Source organism: Haematobia irritans, chromosome 3, assembly GCF_050003625.1.
Source record: "Haematobia irritans isolate KBUSLIRL chromosome 3, ASM5000362v1, whole genome shotgun sequence".
Taxonomy (NCBI): Eukaryota; Metazoa; Arthropoda; class Insecta; order Diptera; family Muscidae; genus Haematobia; species Haematobia irritans.
Window position 1 is genome coordinate 210274876 of NC_134399.1, and position 17489 is coordinate 210292364.

Consider the following 17489-nt stretch of genomic DNA (forward strand, 5'->3'; position numbering starts at 1 on the left):
TCTAGTTTATATAAGAAAAGAATCAGTAGATAATCGCCTCTATAGTGAATTATTATACTCTCTTATTCCTGAGAGGAATTTCAAACCTTCTGTTCGAAGAATCAGCGGAAATTGCAACGAATGTAAAATAAATCGCATCGGAGTAGACACACTAATCCCAGAGACGGAGAAATCAATCCTCGGATTAATAAAGAGAGTCGATAGAAAACTTTAACTTGTTAACCACTGTAAAAAACCTATAGAACCTCTCAAAAGAAATAGAAGCATTTATGACGTATTTGAGGACGTGACGAGGAAGTTTTCCAAGCGGCAATGTAAAGGGTATCAAAGTGATCCCATGGACACCTTATAATTTACCTCAGACGAATTTACAACTAATGACAGTTAGACAGTTCGTTTACCGATTTGTCAACTCTCACTAGTATCCAAAACACACTTGAGGATCTTACTCAGCATAAGGCGCCTTCCAAGCTGGCCCCTGGGACGACTTCAGCTGTCGAAGACCGTCTATACGGCCAGTCGTGCCATATTGTTTCCGAAGACAGTTCCAAACACCAGGAATGTGTTTTTTGAGAAATAAGTCATCTCCGATATTAAATACCTCGGGCGGTATTCCCGTTTCCTTTTTATTCAGCTGTGTTACTACAATGGTCACATTAATCTGATTCAACACCATCTATAGATTAGGTTAGGTATGGTGGCAACCCGATATTTCAGGCTCACTTATACTATTCAGTCCATTGTGATACCACAGTGGTGAGCTTCTGTCTTATCACTGATGCGCTTTACAGACTATCAGTTATTCCGGACGATAGTGCTCGTGTCGAACATATCCCATATATTGCACATTATAAGTTAAGTCCGAAGGCATAATCGATACTGCTGCATGTTTACGGGATCGATAACACATTTACCGATTATTTAGTCATCGCCGACAAGTCGAATCGATCCGACCACTGTAAGATTCTTTGCAAACACCGACATTCGTCCGGAATAACTGATAGTCTGTAAAGCGCATGAGTGTTGCCCGGTTCTATGACAAGGGACCCCCTTTTTATAGCCGAGTCCGAAAGGCGTTCCACATTGCAGTGAAACCTCTTAGAGAAGCTGTGAAACACACAGAAATGTCAACAGGATTACTGAGGTGGGATAATCCACCGCTGGAAAACTTTTTGGTGTTTGGTCGAAACTGGATTTGAACCCAATACCCTGTGTATGCAAAACGGGCATGCTAACCATTGCACCACGGTGGCTCCATGGTCATCTTTCGTTTGTGAAGTCGAAAAGGTGGGTATGATAGTTGACTCTTCGGTAGAACTTCGGGGTTTCATTTTAGTCCTTCGTCTTCACATTTCGCAATTCCTTCGAAAATGTTTTCTCTATTCTACTATTAGATTTATGAACACTTTATCTTTATGAAGCAATTAATTTTGTTTCTCGTCATTTGAATCTGCTACTGCTACCCGGCACTATGAATGCGTATCCGGTCCAACGTTCTTGAAACTTAGAGGGTCAACAACATTAGTGTACCCGTATTCTTTTTAATTACGTCACAAAATATAGTTGGTGCAAATATTTTCCTTTCAGCATTTCGAAATTTGCATTGTAGTGCTTGCGTATTAAAATTGTGTCATTCAATTAACCACGTTCATGAGCACACCATCATTCTACGTCATACCTTCATAATAAAACTCTGAAATTTTCTATTCCCAATATTCTCACATCATATCGCTGTAGTGCCAAAAAAAAAAAAATCCAATAATTTATTTACTCAAATAATCTCATAATGTTTACATTGAATTTGAATGTTTGCCGCATATGAAATGGTTTTAGCTGGCATCTGTTTGTTCTGTTTTGCCCCTGCGGTAAGAATGTAATTAGGAATGGAAATATACATAGATATACCTACTATGTAGATCTCTCTTTCTAAGGAAAAAGAAATGAATTAATGGAATATTATCCGCTCCGTTTGATTTTCATTACCAGGTGAGGAGAGCGGTATGGATTAACCATTTCCATATGGTTGTAATGGCAACTAACACTTCCATTCCATTGAAAATTTATTTATTTATTCAATCCAATATCATAGCTATTGATTTTTAGAGGATTCAAAAATACATCTTTTTCAACCAAATGATGAACAACAGTGGTACGAAGTGGATTACAAGGGTGGTCCGATGACTTCCTCATTCGATTTTTGTGCCTATTGGGTTTCTTTATTAGGAAGTCGCATGAGGCCGATAGGTGGGAGAAGTCTAAATTCCGTCCCTTAATTCCGAAAAATGCAATCCATCACTAACACCCGTCGACATCAGTTTCATATCGGAACAAGTGTGATCTAATGGAATACAGTAAGCTTTCCAGCCTATTATATCCAAAATATAACATCGCCCAGACAAAGATTCTATTGAAAAAGTCCCTTGTTTAAAAAAGATTTATTGCTCCGAATCAGTGTGCATTCTCTAGAATTTTACTCATTATCGAAATACTTAGTTTGTTTAGTTCTTGTCTCATCAATGCAATAAGTATTCTGATGTAAACCACATTTCTTTTAGTTTCACTTTTGATTTTGGCATATTCTATTTGCCGAATATCAAGATACTTGTATGGAATTGATATCCCAGTTGACCATGACTTCCACACTATATAAAGGGTGATTTGTTAAGAGCTTGATAACTTTTTTAAAAAAAAAACGCATAAAATTTGCAAAATCTCATCGGTTCTTTATTTGAAACGTTAGATTGATCCATGACATTTACTTTTTGAAGATAATTTCATTTAAATGTTGACCGCGGCTGCGTCTTAGGTGGTCCATTCGGAAAGTCCAATTTTGGGCAACTTTTTCGAGCATTTCGGCCGGAATAGCCCGAATTTCTTCGGAAATGTTGTCTTCCAAAGCTGGAATAGTTGCTGGCTTATTTCTGTAGACTTTAGACTTGACGTAGCCCCACAAAAAATAGTCTAAAGGCGTCAAATCGCATGATCTTGGTGGCCAACTTACCGGTCCATTTCTTGAGATGAATTGTTCTCCGAAGTTTTCCCTCAAAATGGCCATAGAATCGCGAGCTGTGTGGCATGTAGCGCCATCTTGTTGAAACCACATGTCAACCAAGTTCAGTTCTTCCATTTTTGGCAACAAAAAGTTTGTTAGCATCGAACGATAGCGATCGCCATTCACCGTAACGTTGCGTCCAACAGCATCTTTGAAAAAATACGGTCCAATGATTCCACCAGCGTACAAACCACACCAAACAGTGCATTTTTCGGGATGCATGGGCAGTTCTTGAACGGCTTCTGGTTGCTCTTCACTCCAAATGCGGCAATTTTGCTTATTTACGTAGCCATTCAACCAGAAATGATCCTCATCGCTGAACAAAATTTGTCGATAAAAAAGCGGATTTTCTGCCAACTTTTCTAGGGCCCATTCACTGAAAATTCGACGTTGTGGCAGATCGTTCGGCTATTCATGATGAAATGTCAAAGCATACTGAGCATCTTTCTCTTTGACACCATGTCTGAAATCCCACGTGATCTGTCAAATACTAATGCATGAAAATCCTAACCTCAAAAGAATCACCCTTTACATAAATTGAAGCTCGCATCATTGAATCTTGACGGGCACTTGTCATTTAACATTTAAATATAATTTGGGGCATATGGCTACTGCGACTATTTTGCACAAAGGTCATTCTGAAGGTCCAATTTTCGACCACCTTTTCAAGCATTTGTGGACGTTTTTCAGCAATAACACGTTGAATATTGGCTTCCAAAGCGTCAATCGTCGTTGCTGGTTTATCCACGTAAACCAATGACTTCAGTTATCCCCACAAAAATTAATTGAGTGGCGTCAAATCACACGAACGCTGAGGCCAATTCACCGATCCATTTCTCGAACTAATGTTTTCGTTGAAATGTTCTTTCTACAAGTGGCATCATCCTGTTGAAACCACATTTCGTTTACATCCATATCTTGAAGTTTTGGCAACAAAAATTCATTAATCATAATTCACGTCCTTTCTCATGTTTAAAGAAATAAAGACCGATGATTCCACCAGCAATATTTTCTCTGTACGCACTCTTCTCATTGTTTTAGGTGGCCTGGCATCCCCAAGATTGAATATATAACGAAATTTTGTAATTACGTTCTTTATGGTGATCTCAGACGGACGACTATGTGCACCATAAAATTCACTGTTTTTGCAAATAAATTTCCACGATTTGAAAGCGTTGTTCTGGAGTTAACCTATTCATGGCGATTTGCCAAATAATAATGAGAGGAGAGGTCACTTTAAACTGCCAAACCAGCTGTCAGAATACGAAGTGATTCATATTAAAAAAAATACGATTTATTTTGATTCCATAACCTCTGAAAGTCTATCTTTCAGTACATAATCGCGACTCCATTATTATTTCCCTTTATGCCCGAGAGTATTGGACGAGTATTGTAATATTTGTTACAATCAATTGATTTTTCAAATACTTCTCGGCGATCCCCCAAATGAAGTATTTGCCATAGCGGATTTTATGAAAAAGAGCATGAAAAAATTGGGAGTTTCGTCAGATTATTTAAATTTCATACGAGAAAAGGAAACAGCAAAAGAGATATGAAGCAGTTTATAAAACTTGTTTTGAATTGTCTAGCAGCTTTCTAGCAGAAGCAGTGGGAATCGCATCAAATGCGCCGAGATTCTTCGGATTAGGCCTACTGATCCCAAAATCAGGGAACTCAATCTTAAGATCAATATTCGAATACAAGCCGAATGCGTGGTTATACAATTTGAACTTGTTAACCACTGTAAGAAAACCTATCGAACCTTCAAGAAGGAAAAGCTAAGTTCTGCTAAGACATCTTTGGCAACGTGACGAGGAAGTTTTCAAGTTTTGTCTCTTAGACAATGGACACCTCAAAACTTACCTCAGCCAAATTTAAAACTGTCAATAACATTCGCTTGTCGATTCAGATACTGGTAATGGAAACACATGAGTCACTACTCCTTCCAAACCAAATTGAGAAGTTTGCCTTTTACATGGTTAGTAATACCAATTTTTTTCCGAGGACATTCGCAAAAATTCAATTAATCGGTGAAGAAACGATTAATTGTGTATTTGGAAGCTTGTCGTACGTATGTGAAATTTATAGTTAAGAAGTCACAACTATTCCACCAATGAAATTCGGACGATTGTACAATCATTGCTGGGCCTCTTATTGATGACATCTGATATGCCTACCTCACACGTCGTTGTCTCTGTTACTAAGGATCAAATCAGTAGAAACGAGACCTATCGCACGGTCGCCATCAATGCTGTCCTTATTCCCTCTTCATCGATCAAGTGGTCAATTGAATATATTTCTCTCCTGATATCGAACCGGATGGGCTTGGCTCGTTCATATGGGTTCCTCCTGAATGTGGTATGGTTTGTGTGGTTTACACCTCTGCACTTTATCAGGGGTTGGTGGGTAAAGAGGTCGTGTTGTTGCCTCACCGAGGGCATTTTGGTTGCACGCTGCAGATGCTATATATTCTGGTGTGTTGGTGTAACATGAAGTGACAATCCGCAACGCAGTATTTTGCACCGTTTGAAGATTTCTCCATTGGCTATGGGTAATACTGGGACTCCAAACGGGGGCCACATAATCGATTAAAGGCGACCAATAGGACTTTTGAATGGTCTCTTTATCTTTTCCCCCAAAGCCCTCAGGATCTTGGTTCTACTCCCAACGTTTTTACCAACTATTTCCGTATGTGGAGATGCTTGCCACGAGTGTGGATATCAAGCTCCAGCTTCACTTCTGTAGTCCACGATGTGAAAATAGTTGCCGTCGTTTTGGAGCAGAAAGTTTCAGATTCGTGCTGACGAGGAAATCCCTAAGTGTAGGGAGGTAGTCAATTATTTTCACCTCAAACTCCTTGATGTAACTATGGAACAGTCATCTGCATAGGTTATCAGATGAACATCTGCTGGTGGAAGAGGAGCTCCTGCCACGAAAACGTTAAAAAGGAGGCACATTACACCGCAAGAGGTACATCCTGTTTATTCTTCCTGTGCGAAAATGTCTTTCCTCCCAATTCCGCAGAAGACTGTCTGCCAATATATCTTAATATTATTAAGGAAAGAAGTTTCCATCTCCTAAGATGGTGGTGTGGTTGGATGTATTAAATGCTTTAAACAAGTCGAATGCTATAAGAATGGAACGTTTATGCGAACACTTACTATCCAATCCCTCTGCAATGTTGGTTGTTAATTCAAATAAGGCAGTGGTCGTTCTCCTGCCCAAGCAAAAACCATAGCTTCCAGAATCTTCGTGACGGGGAAGGAAGGGTAATTGGTCGATACGAGTGGGGTCGATTCCTGCTTCGACCGAAAACCAAAAAGTTTTTTTCAGCGGTGGATTATCCCATCCCAATAATGCTGGTGATATTTCTGAGTGTTTCAAAGCTTCTCTAAGTGGTTTCACTGCAATGTGGAACGCCGTTCGGACTCGACTATAAAAATGAAGCCCTTTGTCATTGAGCTAAATATGAAATCGGGCAGCACTCAGTGATAAGAGAGAAGTTCACCACTGTGGTATCACATTGGATTGAATAGTCTAAGTGAGTCTGATACATCGGGCTGCCATCTTACCTAACCTAACCTAACATTGAAGGTATGAGCCAGAAACCTAGCGGTATGTCATTGTGTTAAACATGGATTCGGGCAGCACTAAGTGATAAGAGAGAAGTTCACCACCGTGGTATTACTGAATAGTCTAAGTGAGCTTGAGTATGTTAGGCTCAATAAGTATGGCTGCCACTGTACCTAACCTAACCTAATGCGAATACGGATTAACATGCATTTCTATTAAAACACTTTCGTTGGGTTTTATTCAATCTTCTATAGACCACTTCTATTATAAAATATTAAGAATTTCTAATCGATATTTTGGACAATTGGGTTTCTTTTGTACCTTGGATGCGTAAACGTATTAAGTGGTTGGTTTTCCTGTTCTATGTATGGAATATAATCTTTCGGTTTTTATGGGGAAATTTGTTACAACGGAAATGAAACGATCTACTCTCGAATCTAATCACTTTGGTAATAATAGATTTTGTTTATTTGGAAAGAGGTACCTAATAAAAAGTGGAATTCATGAAAGAATAAACAAATGATTTTCCTTTCTTTGCAAGAAAAACTATTTACACTTGAAATAACATGTGCAAAGTAATTATTTCAATTACAATTGATTTTGGAAATACTCAGCCTGGTGAAAGTGGATAACATAGGAAGAAATAATATAGATAATGGACGTATACGAAAATTAAAATATTACGGTTGGACAAATTTTCATGGCTACATAGAAAGACTGTTTAAAAGTCTTACCACTACTGCAAAAAAATGTGTCATATATATTTCAGTTGCTACTATTTGTTTTGCTAAAATATGGCAACTACATATGGCCTTTGACAATTCGATGTAATGTGCTATGGTCTAACGGGACTCATGAATCTAAAACAAAAGAAAACAATACAGGGTGGCTAATCACGGCATTCGATATCGAATTCATAATCGTATCGAGAAAATTGCCGATACGATTAAAAGTTTGGATCACGGCATTCAATCGAAATTTGATGCAATTTCTCTGTGATTGCCAACAAAAAACGAAGCAGAACAAAATGAAATGACAAAATTAAGTTACCGGCACAAAATAGAATGTAGAAAAATACATATGTTTTTGAAGATTTCAAAGTAAATTGTATTACATTATATCTTATCTCTTTTTACATTCCTCCGAATTCCTTCCTAATTGGAGGATGAGATGAATATAAAAAAAGTATATACGGCCGTAAGTTCGGCCAGGCCGAATCTTATGTACCCTCCACCATGGATTGCGTAGAAACTTCTACGAAAGACTGTCATCCACAAATTTCAACTCACATGGTTGTTAAATATCATATACTACCACCACGTACCAAATTTCAACCAGATCGGATGAATTTTGCTTCTCCAAAAGGCACCGGAGGTCAAATCTTGGATCGGTTTATATGGGATCTATATATTATTATGGACTGATAGGAACCAATTCCTGCGTGGTTGTTGGATACCCTATATTAACATCACGTACCAAATTTCAACCGAATGGGAAGAATTTTGCTCTTCCAAGGTGCTCCGGAGGTAAAATCTGGCGATCGGTTTATATGAGGCCTATATATAATTATGGACCGATATCGATCAATTTTTGCATGGGTGTTTGAGACCATATATTAACATCACGTACCAAATTTCAACTGAATCAGATGAATTTTGGTCTTCCAAGAGGCTCCGTAGGTCAAATCTGGTGATCGGTTTATATGGGGCCTATATATAATAATGGACCGATATAGACCATGGACCATATACTAACCATATACTAACACCATGTACCAAATTTCAGTCGGATCGGATGAAATTTGCTTCTCTTAGAGGCTCCGCAAGCCAAATCGGGGGATCGGTTTATATGGGGGCTATATATAATTATGGACCGATGTGAGCCAATTTTTGCATGGTTGTTAGAGACCATATACTAACACTATGTACCAAATTTCAGCCGGATCGGATGAAATTTGCTTCTCTTAGAGGCTCCGCAAGCCAAATCGGGGGATCGGTTTATATGGGGGCTATATATAATTATGGACCGATATCGACAAATTTTTGCATGGTTGTTAGAGACCATATACTTACACCATGTACCAAATTTCAGCCGGATCGGATGAAAATTGTTGCTCTTAGAGGCTCTGCAAGCCAAATCGGGGGATCGGTTTATATGGGGGCTATATATAATTATGAATCGATGTGGACCAATTTTTGCATGGTTGTTAGAGACCATATACTAACACCATGTACCAAATTTCAGCCGGATCGGATGAAATTTGCTTCTCTTAGAGGTCTCGCAAGCCAAATTTGAGGGTCCGTTTATATAGGGGCTATACGTAAAAGTGGACCGATATGGCCCATTTGCAATACCATCCGACCTACATCAATAACAACTACTTGTGCCAAGTTTCAAGTCGATAGCTTGTGTCGTTCGGAAGTTAGCGTGATTTCAACAGACGGACGGACATGCTCAGATCGACTCAGAATTTCACCACGACCCAGAATATATATACTTTATGGGGTCTTAGAGCAATATTTCGATGTGCTACAAACGGAATGACAAAGTTAATATACCCCCCATCCTATGGTGGAGGGTATAATAATTCGGCGACAAATAAGGAATAAAAGTGCACATTGTTATTGGTGTAAGTGCATGTGTTTGAAATGGTGTGCAATGTTAGAAAGTCACCTTTTTGCAGGCTTAATGGAAGATTTTTTTATTTATTTATTTCAAAAATTTTCCGTAATACAAAGCCTATAAGGCCAATTAATTTATATTACTTATAACAAATCCTGAGTAATTATTATTATATTTATAAAGTCAAGTACTCGAATTATTCTCTATACATTTATAATATTATCCCTGCAGTATTAAAGTGGCTCCCCAGCCATAAACAATAATAGGAAAAAAAATATATATAATCATCAAAATAAGCCCATAACATGGTAAAAAAAATTGAAATACAAGTACTGAATTAGAGAATAATAAAATGAAATGTAAGTAAGTATAAGATGTCGTCTGCAAACATAAACGTTCTACATATCCTGGAGGTATTGTGTTGATGGAGATCGTTAACATAAAGAATAAATAGATGAGGCCCCAGGACAGAGCCCTGGGGAACCCCAGAATAAATAGGTAATATCCGAGACCTGACACCTTTCAAAGATACAAATTTAGTCCTATTATTAAGGTAGGAAAGAACAAGTTTGCAAGCTGTTCGGGAGAAATTAAATTGTTCTTTAAGTTTAGTAATTAACCGAGAGAAACAAATTGAGTTGAAGGCTTTGGATAAATCGAGAGACACAAGTGTACTCAACCTACCACTATTAATATCACTACGAACCGCATCAGTCAAACTCACAAGTAGGTGAGTAGTACTGAGGCCATGCTGAAGGCATATTGGGTATCAGAAAGCATATTGTCAGTCACCTCGAGTATCTGTATCTTCATTAGGTGTTCAACAACTTTTGACAAAGATGGTAAAATAGAGATAGGACGAAGGTCCTGAGGTCCTGACACAACACGAGTCTTAGGCATTGATACAACCCGTGCACATTTCCAGGCACTAGGAAAAGACGAAGTAGTTAAAATGCAATTAATTACGTCCAGGATAAAGTCCGAAATAAAAGGGAAAATTTGCTTAATAAATCTAATCGGAATACCATCTACTCCAATAGACTTAGAAGTAACTTTATTCATGGCCTCAACAACCTCTGATTCATTCACGCAACGAAATGAAAAATATGCATCAGCATCTGGGAAAGTATTAAGATCAATATCATTGCCATCAGGAACAATCCCATTCACAAAGTACGAATTTATAATATCAACGTCTAAATCCATGTTCATGAAATCATCTCTAACAAATCCAGATCCCCGGAGAACATACCACAAACCTGAAGAGTCCATGCCACGAAACAAGTTCGAATAATACCTTCTTTTCGCTTTACGAATTACATTCTTTGCCTTATTGCGATACTTGCAATAGGTCCTCCAATTGTTCTGCGAACGGTCAGATTGAAAAACAGAAAAATATAAATCTCTAAACGATCTGGCAAGTTTTATTTCACTGAATTCAATCCAGTTATCAGATTTGTGAATTTTCATAGAAATAGTAGGTACATAAGAAAACAAATCAACTAAGAGAGAAAATAAATTAAGGCACTTAGTATCAACATCAGTTGCACAAAGGATGAAATCACTATCAAAAGCAGCTAAACAAGAAAATATACCATGCCAGTCAATATTGTTATAGTCACGCCGTATGACAAATTCATGTATGGCAGAAAAATTGAAGAACAGACAAGCAAAAAAAAAAAAGATTTCGGCTGGTGAAGGAGGCGTTGAAATGGAATATATCCCCCATGTTCCGGTTTACGAATTCGCAAATTTTCCTCAACCTCTATTTTTCGAACCACAAAGATATATAATATGAAATGTATACACACTGTTCTTATGGATAAGGGATTTATTTGGAAGAAGATGGAATTGTTCAGATATTATGGACAATCCAATATTTTGCGTTTTGCGAATTCGTAAACTAGAACAGTAGGGATAATTTTTGGTGGCATGTCAACGTCAATTCTACCGCTTTACAATTGTCTGCCGTCTTAAAACTTTTATCCAGTGGAAGCCTTCATCATTCACTATCCTTATGTTACAAAGTGGTTCTTTGTCAAGCTCGTTCGGGATGCTCGCTCCCGAACTCGACTATGACCAATTTTTGTTTAACTTTTATTGGAGTTGCATTAGTTCTAAATATTCAAAATATGTTCATTATATGTAAATTTACTACAAATTACCAACAATTCGAACTAAAACTAATATATTTACTATTCCTATATGGCAAAAACAATGTAAATAACAAGTAAAAAATGTTTTATGATTGCAATTTACCAATCAAAAAAATTGTTGATAAAAAAACTCGATATCGACTCTCGTGATCCGAAAAATTTAGATTTCGATCAAAAGTTCTCGATATCGAATGCCGTGATTAGCCCCCAGTACGGAAGGTAGGAAATACAAGAGAACGAAACTTTAAAGTAAAACTGTGGCAGTAGATAGCAGTCATGAGGAAAGATAAAGTACATTTAGCTAATGTCATGCAGTTTTTGCGGCGTTTCTCTCAAATATCATACAGTTTGCGTCGGCGTCACCCAATAACCAATTTATCAAAACAGCGCTACGACTATAACGCCGGTAATACCAACGTGCTGCGGTCATTGTGCGACATTGTTTTCTTTGCAGACGAGCTCTTTTCTTTCTCTTGCATTTCCTACTCTCTGAGTACACTAAAGGCAATTTAAAATGAAGATGGTGATTTATTCTCCTTTACTGAGAAATGTAAAGCCTGTGATGGAACTAAGAGAGCAAAATTATCTCCCTATTTTTTAAAGGTAGATTTACATAAAAAATCAACAGCAAATTTGAAAAAGGATGAGTTCATTATAAAATCCCAAATTATACTTCATGTTTGATGACGAGTCTGATCATTTATTTCTCCTAAAATTAGATCAATTACCAATGTTGGTATTTATCTTTAATAAATATAATGACGATCACAACTCAGTTGTCTGAACAAATAAAATAGCTTGTTAAAAAAACAACACAATATTTAAATCTACTTGCATGTGAAAATATTTATGTATGCAAAATGGACAAACAATGCGATTTAAATAAAATTTGCCAAAATATTTATTTGTATATTTTTAAAAAGCCAAATTTATGTTGGGGAAACATAACAAACAGTCTAAATTGCCTTTTGTGTTCTTTCTCAACTGGTCAGACGTCAATTAGAATTGAAAAGAATATAAAAACAAGTTTGTTTTTTGAGTTCCGGTCAAATTAATTTTGTTTTGCTTCATTATTTATTTATTTATTTGTTTTATTTATTCTATTTTTTATGGAAGAAAGTTCATTAACAGTTTTCCTTGATATTTTTGTTTGAGATCCCATGCGTATATTAACTATAAGAGAAAAAAAATGTAACACCAATCACGAAATTTCAATCAATGGAATGGACAACCAAAAAAAGTAAAGGAAGTAAAATCGGAGCATTGTTTTAAATCCCGCAAATGGACCGATGTAAACCATTATTAGGCTTTATGCCAAATATCGAATTTTAGCCTAAGTAGATACATAAAGCCAAATTGGAAGATTGGTTTACATGGAGAATGTAATAGAAAATTTCGTTTAGATGATAAAAATCGTGAATTTAATATAAGTATATATAAATCCAATAAATCGGTTTATATGGGTGCTATATATAAAAAATCGACCAATGTTAACTACATTTGACACTCAATTTATAGGGTTTTAATATAGTGAAAACTAAATCAATAAAAATTGTTACAAATTTTTAAAATGACTTTAGCAAAAACATTTTAACAATTAAAACAAGTATATACGGCCGTAAGTTCGGCCAGGCCGAAGCTTATTTACCCTCCATCATGGACTGCGTAGAAACTTCATCTAAACACTGCCATCCACAATCGAATTACTTAAGTTGCGGTAACGCTTGCCGATGGCAAGGTATCTTAAAACCTCCTAATACCATCTTCTAAATTGTATGTAAGTCCATACGTGGACTTACGATCAAAAAAGATCGATCCAATACGTATATAATTCAGCTTGACAAAGTAGACATACAATTTTGACAAAATTTTCTACAGAAATAAAATTTTAACAAAATTTTCTATAGAAATAAAATTTTCACAAAATTTTCTATAGAAATAAACTTTTGACAAAATTTTCTATAGAAATAAAATCTTGGTAGATTATTTTTGGCTCTAGTGGCAACCATGATTGTGAACCGAATAAAAATTGAACAAAATTTTCTATAGAAATCAAATTTTGATAAAATTTTCTATAGAAATAAAATTTTGACAATGATGAAAATTTTATTATGAACCGAATAAAATTTTAAGAAAATTTTCTCTACACCCTCACAAAAAATCGCTTCTGTAACATATACTCCCAAAACATATTTTGCTTCAAGCATATACATTTTTGGGTATTGCCCAAACATTTATATGTTTGATCTCTACCAATATATAATATGTTTGAAAGCATATTGGTCTAAACAATATATTTTTGGGTAGTCTAAGTTCCAAACATTTTGTATTTTTGCATCCAAATTCAATAATGTTGTCTTCCAAAAAACAATATGTTATTATGTGACCATATAATATGTTTGGAAGCATTTTGCACCCAAAAATATTATATGCTTAAAAAAATTCTCCCAAACAATATTGTGCTCAAAATTTTATTTATTTATTTATATATTTACAATCATAATGAATTATGAAAATAAACAGGTAATATAGGTGCTAACAACATAGGTTTTCGGCCTGAATGCTCAAAATTTTGTTTCTGCCCAATTGTATATTCCCCGACTCTCACTTCCACGAGATTTTCTAGTTCTTAGCACCTTTTTCTGTAATACAAACATTGTAGAAGAAATTATTCAATTTTATGATTTTTTTTATTTTAAATTTACCTTTTGCCGGACGGGGATTCGAACAGCGGACCACACAGTTTGCAAGGATCAACGAAGTAGCTGATCAATTGCCCAAGGAAAAATAAAATGTTAATTTTGTAATAACAAGCAACAACCACCAACTTAATTCATTATCGCTCCCTGTTAAATAGCGCTCCAAGCTACTAAACACATATATGTTTATAGGCTATTTCTAAATTAATATATGTTTGCATCCAAGCATATTATATTTACAAACATTTTATGTCCCAAACATAATATGTTCTAACATATTAACATATATGTCCAAAACATGTTATGCTAGTTTATGAACATTATATGCTTGCACTCAAAAATATTGTGTTTAAAAATTTGTGTTCCAAACATATAATGTTTATAGCCAAACATATGAAAAACAGTCTTTTTCATCCGTGTAGAAATAAAATTTTGACAAAATTTTCTATAGAAATAAAATTTTGACAAAATTTTCTATAGAAAAAAAATTTTGGTAGATTATTCTTGGCTCTAGTGGCAACCATGATTATGAACCGATATGGACCAATTTTTGTGTGATTGGACCAATTTTGGTATGGTTGTTAGCGACCATATACTAACACCACGTGCCTAATTTGAACCGGATCGGATGAATTTTGCGCCTCCAAGAGGCTCCGGAGGTCAAATCTGGAGAATGTTTTATATGGGGGCTATATATAATTATGGACCGATATGGACCAATTCTGGCACGGTTGTTAAAGATCATATACTAACACCATGTTCCAAATTACAAGCCAAATCTGGGGATCGGTTTATATGGGGGCTATATATAATTATGAACGGATGTGGACCAATTTTTGCATGGTTGTTAGAAACCATATACCAATATCATGTACCAAATTTCAGGCGGATCGGATGAAATTTGCTTCTCTTTGAGGCTCCGCAACCCAAATCTGGGGATCGGTTTATATGGGCGCCATATATAATTATGGACCGATGTGGACAAATTTTTGCACGGTTGTTAGAGACCATATACCAATACCATGTACCAAATTTCAGCCGGATCGGTTGCAATTTGCTCCTCTTTGAGGCTTCGCAAGCCAAATCTGGAGATCGGTTTATATGGGGTCTATATATAAATATGGGCCGATGTGGACCAATTTTTGCATGGTTGTTAGAGACCATATACCAACATCATGTACCAAATTTCAGCCGGATCGGATGAAATTTACTTCACCGCAAGCCAAATCTGGGGATCGGTTTATATGGGGGCTATATATAATTAAGGACCGATATGGACCAATTTTTGCATGGTTGTTAGAAACCATATATCAACATCATGTACCAAATTTCAGCCGGATCGGATGAAATTTTCTTCTCTTTGAGGCTCCGCAAGCCAAATCTGGGGATCGGTTTATATGGGGGCTATATATAATTATGGACCGATGTGAACCAATGGTTGCATGGTTGTTAGAGACCATATACCAACACCATATACCAAATTTCAGTCGGATCGGATGAAATATGCTTCTGTTAGAGGCTCCACAAGCCAAATTTGAGGGTGCCTTTATATGGGGGCTATACGTAAAAGTGGACCGATATGGCCCATTTTTAATACCATCCGACCTACATCGATAACAACTACTTGTGCCAAGGTTCAAGTCGATAGCTTGTTTCGCTCGGAAGTTAGCGTGATTTCAACAGACGGACGGACGGACGGACATGCTTAGGTCGACTCAGAATTTCATCACGACCCAGAATATAAAGGGTGATTTGTTAAGAGCTTGATAACTTTTTAAAAAAAAAAAACGCATAAAATTTGCAAAATCTCATCGGTTCTTTATTTGAAACGTTAGATTGGTCCATGACATTTACTTTTTGAAGATAATTTCATTTAAATGTTGACCGCGGCTGCGTCTTAGGTGGTCCATTCGGAAAGTCCAATTTTGGGCAACTTTTTCGAGCATTTCGGCCGGAATAGCCCGAATTTCTTCGGAAATGTTGTCTTCCAAAGCTGGAATAGTTGCTGGCTTATTTCTGTAGACTTTAGACTTGACGTAGCCCCACAAAAAATAGTCTAAAGGCGTCAAATCGCATGATCTTGGTGGCCAACTTACCGGTCCATTTCTTGAGATGAATTGTTCTCCGAAGTTTTCCCTCAAAATGGCCATAGAATCGCGAGCTGTGTGGCATGTAGCGCCATCTTGTTGAAACCACATGTCAACCAAGTTCAGTTCTTCCATTTTTGGCAACAAAAAGTTTGTTAGCATCGAACGATAGCGATCGCCATTCACCGTAACGTTGCGTCCAACAGCATCTTTGAAAAAATACGGTCCAATGATTCCACCAGCGTACAAACCACACCAAACAGTGCATTTTTCGGGATGCATGGGCAGTTCTTGAACGGCTTCTGGTTGCTCTTCACTCCAAATGCGGCAATTTTGCTTATTTACGTAGCCATTCAACCAGAAATGAGCCTTATCGCTGAACAAAATTTGTCGATAAAAAAGCGGATTTTCTGCCAACTTTTCTAGGGCCCATTCACTGAAAATTCGACGTTGTGGCAGATCGTAAGTCTATTCATGATGAAATGTCAAAGCATACTGAGCATCTTTCTCTTTGACACCATGTCTGAAATCCCACGTGATCTGTCAAATACTAATGCATGAAAATCCTAACCTCAAAAGAATCACCCTTTATATACTTTATGGGGTCTTAGAGCAATATTTCGATGTGTTACAAACGGAATGACAAAGTTAATATAACCCCTATCCAATGATGGAGGGTATAAAAAAATGGCTAAAATGTCTTTAGTATTATACAAAGTTCATTACAGGCACAATTTAAGTAAAATGTACTCATTTTAGAAACTTATCAATGCAATTTAGGTGAGATTCACTCGTTTTAGAAAAATATAAATTAATTTCGAATTTAGTAAAATTTTCTACTTCAAAGCTTTTATTAAAGTTTTTATCGTTTATTTCGTTTATGTCATTAAAGTAAAAAAACAAACAAATTAAAATAAGGAAATTTTTGTAACATTTACGAAAATTTAACTAAAATAAAGTTAAATCGGTACAATCGAGATATATAAACATAGACCGATGGGCTATTTGTATAACGCATTTTGCTAACTATCCAATTTTTGTGAAATTGGAGTCCAGACTTTAAATCGGAAGATTAGTGTATGGGGACCGATATAAAGCAACTTCGAATTGGGCAATGACCGTCTTATATGATATAAATTTAAAAATATATCTATAATATTTTATTAAAAATAATAAAAAATTGAATATTTTTTAAAACTCGATTAAGACTGTAATTGGAAAAATTCTCTTGAAATTTTTTTCTGTGTGGGCTTGTCATAGGACGGATGTTCACCATTTCAACAGCCATTGCGTTTTACCT